The following is an 8,333-nucleotide window of genomic DNA, read 5'->3' on the forward strand; positions in this document are numbered from 1 at the left end:
ATTTAGAAGGTGCTGTTGAAGGAGCTGCAATACACCTTGTATATGGTACACACTGCTGCATTTGTGCACCAGTGGTGACTGGGGAGCTGATCTGTGCTGGATATTGTCGTGTTTCGAGTGTTGGTGAAGCTAGTCACCCTGGCAACTAAGGAGTATTCCATCACAGTCCGGAGTTTTGCCTTAAAAATGTTAAAAAGTTATAAATATGAAAAGTAATTTATCTCTGATTCAAGACGGAGATGGAGAGTTTTTTCTCTCATAACACACAAAACGCAAGAAATAGCAGCAGGCGTAGGTCACCAGGCCCTTCAAGACTGCCCTGCCATCCAATACGATCATGGCTGATCTATGCCGGCCTCAACTCATTTCCCCATAGATCGAGGGATAGAGGGCTATCAAATATTTATCCATCTCCACTTTAAATACTTCTAATGATCCAGCCTCCACCACCCTTTGGGGCAGAAAATTCCAGAGATTCACCACCCTCTGCGAGAAGAAATTTCTACACATCTCAGTTTTAAATGGCTGGCCCTTTATCTTGTAACTATGTCCCCTTGTTCGAGACTTTCCCACTAGTGAAAACATCTCACCATCTACCCAGTCAAGCTCCCTCAGGATCTTATATGTTTGAACAAGGTCACCCCTCACTCTTCCAAACTCCAAGGAATACAAACTCAGGCGGTTTAGTCTCTGTTGACAGGATAACCCTTTCATCCCAGGAATTAGCCTGATGAATCTCCTTTCGACTGCCTGCAATGTTACTACATCCATTTTTTAAGTAAGGGGACCAAAACTGCACAAAGTATTCCAGGTGAGACCTCACCAATACCCTGTACAATTGAAACAAAACTTCCCTTTTTTAAACTCCAACCCTTTGCAATAAAGGCCAAAATGCCGTTTGCCTTTTTAACTACTTGTTGGCCGGGCTTGCTAGCTTTTTGTGATTCATGCACTAGAACACCTAGATCCCTCTGTACTCCACTCACCTGCAATCTCATTTACATAATAATCTGCCTTTTGATTCCTCCTACCAAATTGCCTCACATTTCCCCCACATTAAACTCCATTTGCCAGGTTTTCACCCAGTCACCCAATCTATCTATATGCCATTGCAGAATCAGAATACCCTCAAGACAACATGCCCTTCCATCTATCTTCATATCAACGGCAAATTTAGAAACCTTATATTCTATTCCATCCTCCAAGTCATTAGAGAACAACTGTGGGTCAAGAACTAATCCCTGCAGTATTCCACTAGTTACATCTTTCCACTCTGAAAAGGACCCATTTAGTCTAACCGTTTTCTAAGTGACAGCCAATTTTCAATCCATGCTAACACACTTCCTCCAATTCCATGGACTTTTACTTTATGCACAAGCCTCTTATGTGGCACCTTGTCAAATGCCTTTTGGAAATCTAAATACATTACATCTACAGGTTCCCCTCTATCTACTCTTCCTGTTACATCCTCAAAGAATCCAAGCAAATTTGCCAAATGTGATTTACCTTTCATAAAATCATGTTGACTAGGTTTGATTATAGCCAGCTTTCCTAAATGATTAGTTATTTCCTCTTTGATTATTGACGGCAGCGTTGTGCCAGTAATAGATGTTAAACTAACTGGCTTATAGTTCCCTGCCTTCCGTCTTTCTCTCTTTTTGAACAAGGGCATCACATTGGCTGTTTTCCAATCTTCTGTTACCCTCCCAGAATTTAACGAGTTAGGAAAAATTTCAACCAATGGGTCCACTATCGCTGCAGCCACTTCCATTAAAACCTTAGTGAGCAGTTCGTTGGGTCCTGACAACTGGCGGGTGGCACAGTGGTTAGGGTGGTACCTCACAGCACCAGGGACCCAGGTTTGATTCCTGACTTGGGTCACTGTATGTGTGGAGCTTGCACATTCTCCCCGTATCTGCATGGGTTTCCTCCGGGTGCTCCAGTTTCCTCCCACAGTCCAAAGATGTGCCATTAGTGTGAGGGGGACTAGCTAGCGTAAATGCATGGGGTTGTGGGGATAGGGCCTGGATGGGACTGTGGTCAGTGCAGACTCAATGGGCTGAATGGCCTCCTACTGCACTGTAGGATTCTATCATAGTTTCTAACTTGTCTACCTTTATCCCCTTGAGTTTCTTCAATACTCTATCCCTTGTGATTGGGATATTTGTAAGTTCTGCCACATTATTTAAAATCAGTCCATCTGATAACTTAGGGATATTTGCAATGTCTTCCACAGTGAAGACTGATGCAAAAAAAAATGTATTTAGCATTGTCAGGACGTGATCAAATTGCCACAGAAATCCCAACCTCTGACCTGCTTATATTTGTATGACTGGTCTGGTTAAGTTTCTAGTCAATGGTAGTGTTGATAGTGGGGGTTCAGCAATGGTAATGCCATTGAATGTCAAGGGGAGATGGTTAGATTATCTCTTGTTGGAAAGTCTTTGCCTGGCACTTATGTGGTGCAAATATTACCTTTCACTTTGTTGAAGTAGTAAATCAGCCACAATCTTACTGAATGTCACAGCAATCTGTTGGGGCTTACGAGTTACTCATGCTTCTTTGTCTCATGCTGTTATGTTCTAACTCTATCAAGCAGTACAGAGACTGCAGTGGTTTAAGGTGGCAATACACCATCACCTGCTCAGGGATATAGAGCATAGAACATAGCACAGTACAGGCCCTTCAGCCCTCGATGTTGTGCCGAGCTTTGTCCGAAACCAAGATCAAGCTATTCCACTCCCTATCATTCTGGTGTGCTCCATGTGCCTATCCAATAACCGCTTGAAATTTCCTAAAGTGTCTGACTCCACTATCACAGCAGGCAGTCCATTCCACACCCCAACCACTCTCTGAGTAAAGAACCTACCTCGGACATCCCTCCTATATCTCCCACCATGAACCTTATAGTTATGCCCCCTAGTAACAGCTACATTCACCTGAGGAAATAGTCTCTGAACGTCATGGCAAAGTATAAGGTAATATATGCTGCCAATGACCATATAACATGTATTATATATACATATACACAATACACATTTTTAATATCATAGAATCCCTACAGTGCACAAATATACACAACATACATTAATATCATAGAATCTCTACAGTACAGAAGGCCATTCAGCCTGTCGAATCTGCATCGACTCTCTCTGACAGAGTACCTGACCCAGGCCTTTTCTCCCAACCTATCCTGTAACCCCATTTACCATGGCCAATCCACCTAACCTGCACATTTTTGGAAGACTGTGGGAGGAAACTGGAGCACCCGGAGGAAACCCCCGCAGACTCCACAGTCTCCACAGTCACCCAAGGTCGGAACTGAACCAGGTCCCTGGTGCTGTGAGGCAGCAGTGCTAACCACTGTGCCACCGTGCTGCTATATGTTTTTAAAAGGCACCAAGCCCTGGATACATGGGATGTGTTTTCATCCCTGACTGATAGACCACTGGGAAAGCAATACACACAATCTCCATAACTTGCCAATAATTCTGAATCTCTGTATTTAAAATACATACAACATATTTGTATTTCTCCAGTTTCAGCACCATACTACCTTTACAATGTGAAAACTACGCAAACATGTTTGTGCAACATGTTGCAACTGATCGGAAAGGAAAGAATTGTTTTAAAGCAATTTGAACCAATGGATCAATACTCACATTTCTGGGGGGAATACTGGTCTAGAAATCCCACCATGGATACTTTAATTGCAAGAAAAGGACAACTATACCTAATAATGGTCTGACTTACAATTCTATTCTTCTTGTTTTCAAATTCCTCAACAGTCTCTCCCCAACCTATCTCTGTAATCTTCTCTCGGCCCTACTACTCCCCACCACCCAGATCTATGCATTCTTCTCATTCTGGCCTTTTGCACATCCGGGACTGTTTTCACTCCACCGTTGGAAGTGGTACCTTCCATTGCCCAAAACTTAAACTTTGGTTATTCCCTCTATACGTCTCCTTTAACATTTCTTAAAATTTACTTCCGCAGCCAGCTTTTGGTCACTGTCAGAGCAATGTTGTGTTTCATGTGACATTTTGTTTGTTAACACTCTAGCAAAGCCATCTTGGGACATTCTGCCTCATTAAAAAGGTGCTATATAAATTAATGTTGTTGTTACTCAGAATCTACCCATTTTTCTGCAGAAGTTATGTTCCCCCTCCAATGAAAGTATGGCTTTGAATTTTTCTACATCATGATTAAAGAGCACACCGGCACCCTCCCATTTTGGGAAGAATGCCTCTCAGCTGTTTTCATTCCATTCCTCCCAAGTAGTTATTCTCACTTCTACTGTTCAAATCTTTTGCCATTTCCTTTTTATTCATTACTTCTTCTTAACCTTGGGAATAAATTTAAAAAGGAAAGTTGTTGCAACAACAAAAAAAAATATGCGCACTTGCTGAACTTTTGCTTTTCTTGAAAATTGTTTAAGCGGTAGGCATTCCAGATACTTATGCTCATCTGCCGATTAACGGTACAGATTTTTCACTGAGCTCTTCCCCAATGCCACTTTAAACACAAGGTAGCAGGATTGTTGCATTAATTGAGTAACCATGGCCCTATATTCTCTGACGTTGAGCAGAATGAGAGTCAATCTCATTGAAATGTACATGATTCTGAAGGGGTTCAAAAGGGTAGATAGACACTGAGACATTGGCTGGGGAAATCAAGAATTCAGGGGCACAGCCTCAGTATGAGAGGTTAATCATTTAGGACTGAGTTGAGGAGCAAGTTCTTCACTTTAAAGGGTTGTGAATCTTTGGAATTCTCTACCCCACATGGTTGTGGATGAACCATCGCTGAATATATTCAAGGCTGAGATATAGTGAAGTTTGGTCTCTCAGGGAATCCATGGGCAGTAGGCGGGAAATTGGAGCGGAGGCAAAGATCACCCATGATCCTACTGAATGGCGGGGCAGTGTCGACAGGCTGTATGGACTACTCCTGTACCTATTCTTTATGCTTCAAAACCACAGAATTGTTATGGTGCTGGAGGAGGCCATTTGGCCAATGAGCCTTCACCAGCTCTCCAAATGAGTATTATGACTCAATGCCATTCTCCGGCCTTTTCCCCATACCCCTGCATATTGTTTCTATTCAAATAATCGTCTAATACATTTTTGAATGCCCCAATCATAATTCCAGGCAGTGCATTCCAGACCCGAATCACTCATTGTGAGAACATTTTTCTTATATCGCATTTTCTTCTTTTGCAAATCATTTTAAACATGTGCTGTTTCGTTCATGATCCTTTTATGAACAGGAACAGTTTCTCCCCATCTACTCTGTCCAGCTCCTTCATGACTTTGAACATCTCTATCAAACCTCCACTTAGCCTTCTCCTCAAGAATAGTCCCAATCTATTCTCATAACTGAAGTTTCTCATCCCTGTAACCATTCTTGTGAACCTCTTTGGCAGTCTTCCAATGCGTTAATGTCCTTCCTATAGTGTGGTGCCCAGAACTGTACACAATGTTCCAACTGAGGGCTAACTATTGTCTTGTATAATTTCAGCATAACCTCCTTGCTCTTGTTCTCTATGACCCTTTTAATAAAGCCCAGAATACTTTGATTTATTAACTGCTGTCACCACCTGTCCTGCCACCTTCAATGATCAATGCACACATACACCTAGATCTTTTTGCTCCTGCACCTCCTTATTTCATATTGTCTCTCCATGTTCTTCCCACCAAAATGCATCACCTCACACTTCTCCACAATGAACATCATTTGCCACCTAACTGCCCACTCCACCAACTTGCCTACATCATTCTGAAGTCCTACACGGAGTCTTCATCACAGTTTACAATACTTCCAAGTTTTGTATCATCCACAAACTTTGAAATTGTCTCCTACATACCAAGATTTAGATCATGAATATATATCAGGAAAAACAAAGTCCCATTACTGACCCCTGGGGAGCACCACTACAAACCTTCCTCTAGCTTGAAAATTATCCATTGACCATTACTCTTGGCTTCCTGTTATTCAGCCAATTTTATGTTAACAGCAATCTCTAGGCACTGGGGTAGATCCAAATCTATTCAAGAGAAAAACAAAAAATGCAGGAAAATCTCAGCAGGTCTGAGAGAACAGTTGGAACTGCAGCACATTAAAACAGAGATTTCATGCCACAAGTTTTAATGACGAAATTTGCGAAGTTACACGCAAACATCCAAAGGTGTGCAATTGGCCATGCTAAATTGCCCCTTAGGTAAAGGTGAAATACTGCAGATGCTGGAATCTGAAACAAAACATAAAATGCCTGAAAATCTATGCAGATCTGACAGCATAGATCATAGAATCCAACAGTGCATAAGGAGGCCATTCAGCCCATTGAGTCTGCACCAACCACAATCCCACCCAGGCCCTACCCCACAACCCCATGCATTTATCCTAGTTAGTCCCCCTGACACTAAGTGGCAATTTAGCATGGCCAAGCCACCTAACCCACACATCTTTGGACTGTGTGAGGAAACCAGAGGATCCGGAGGAAACCCACACAGACATGGGGAGAACGTGCAAACTCCACACAGACAGTGACCCAAGGCCAGAATTGAACATGGGTCCCTGACGCTGTGAGGCAGCAGTGCTAACCACTGTGCCGCCCACAGCATTTGTGGGGATAGAATAGAGTAATTGGGTCACCCAGACTCAAAATGTTAGCTCCCTTCTCTTGCCACAGGTGCTGTCAGACCTGCTGAGATTTTCCAGCATTTTCTAAATAGCCCCTTAGTGTCCCAAGATGTGTAGGTTGGGGGGGAATAAATATATGAGCGGTTACGGGGATAGGGCCTGGGTGGGATGCTCTGAGGGTTGGGATGCAGACTCAATGAGCTGAATGGCCTCCTTCCGCACTGTAGAGATTCTATGAAACCAGTTTGCATCCAGTGGGAATGGGGCGGCACGGTAGCACAGTGGTTAGCACTGCTGCCTCACAGCGCCAGAGACCCGGGTTCGATTCCCGGCTTGGGTCACTGTCTGTGCGGAGTGTGCACGTTCTCCCCGTGTCTGTGTGGGTTTCCTCCGGGTGCTCCAGTTTCCTTCAACAGTCCAAAAGGCGTGCTGGTTAGGCACATTGGCTATGCTAAATTCTCCCTCAGTGTACCCGAACAGGCACCGGAGTGTGGCGACTGGGGGATTTTCACAGTAACCTCATTGCAGTGTTAATGTAAGCCTACTTGTCAATAATAAATAAACTTTGAAGAAGGGCGCCCACAACTTTCCCCTTTTTTAACGTTTGGTGAAGATCCGTCAATGTTAAGTCGCGATTTGAAACCGAAACTAGGGGTGGTTAAGTGTACAGCTCGCAAAGGCCATTGGCACGGCGGGAGGGTGCGGTTGCGGCGGGAGGGTATGATTGCGGCGAGCGGGTGTGGTTGCGACCAACTGTCTCCCACCTGTCCACCCGCGCGCTCGGCCGTTACCGTTTCAAAATACCATACTCACTGTGACATCAAAAGGAGCCTAACTGTCAGTAGACCTGCGCCTGTCTAATGATCATCCCCCCCGCCCTGCGACCGGGGCGAAAGGTTCCGCCTGGGACTGAGCTCGAGCTGACGCAAGGGGGGCCTTTATTTCTCATCCCCCGTCCTGTCAGATGGAGACACGTCAGGAACAAGGGCCAACGGATAAACAAACCTCTGGAGGTGCGTGGAGACATTGCATCAGATGGAGTCATTGAGGGTGGGCTGAAATGGTTTCAAGCTCCATTTCAGCAATTGCATCATATATATATCGAGTGCAAGAGGTAAAACAAGAGCAGGGAGAATGCTCAGCAGGCCTGGCAGCACCTTTAGGGGAGAGGAAACAGTGTTAACGTTTGCCTCTTCATCAGTAGGAGAGAGAAATGTGTTCGATATTACCCCGTGTCTGCGTGGGTTTCCTCCCACAGTCCAAAGATGTGCAGAGTTTATTAGTGTCACAAGTAGGCTTACATTAACACTGCAATGAAGTTACTGTGAAAATCCCCTAGTTGCCACACTCCGGCGCCTGTTCAGGTACACTGCGGGAGAATTTAGCATGGCCAATGCACCTAACCAGCACATCTTTCAGACTGTGGGAGGAAACCGGAGCACCCGGAGGAAACCCATGCAGACACGGGGAGAACGTGCAGATTCCGCACAGACAGTGACCCAAGCTGGGAATTGAAACCAAGTCCCTGACGCTGTGAAGCAACAGTGTTAACCACTGCCACCCTCAGAAATAGGTGGCATGGTGGCACAGTGTTTTGCACTGCTGTTTCACAGCGTCAGGGATCCAGGATTATTTCTGGCCTTGGGTGACTATGGAATTTGCACGTTCTCCCCATGTTTGTATGAGTTTC

The 8,333-nt window shown here is 44.5% G+C and overlaps 1 protein-coding gene across 11 annotated transcripts in view; it reads right to left on the reverse strand.

The window, feature by feature from the left end:
- rhbdd1 (rhomboid domain containing 1) overlaps nt 1-7,626 on the reverse strand; it is a 79,582-nt gene extending 71,956 nt beyond the window's left edge. For 5 of the 11 annotated variants that reach the window (XM_078206136.1, XM_078206172.1, XM_078206152.1 and 2 more), the window contains exons 1-2: nt 7,457-7,588; nt 5,943-6,047 (exon numbers count right to left, since the gene is read on the reverse strand). The gene's annotated coding sequence lies outside the window, so the exon portion shown is untranslated. Of the gene's footprint in view, nt 1-5,942; nt 6,048-7,456 lie in introns of all 11 variants that reach the window. The other 6 variants (XM_078206144.1, XM_078206108.1, XM_078206159.1 and 3 more) reach the window with 4 other exon arrangements.
- Between the last annotated feature and the right edge of the window lie 707 nt (nt 7,627-8,333).

The sequence above is a fragment of the Mustelus asterias genome, chromosome 3 (assembly GCF_964213995.1).
Source record: "Mustelus asterias chromosome 3, sMusAst1.hap1.1, whole genome shotgun sequence".
Taxonomy (NCBI): Eukaryota; Metazoa; Chordata; class Chondrichthyes; order Carcharhiniformes; family Triakidae; genus Mustelus; species Mustelus asterias.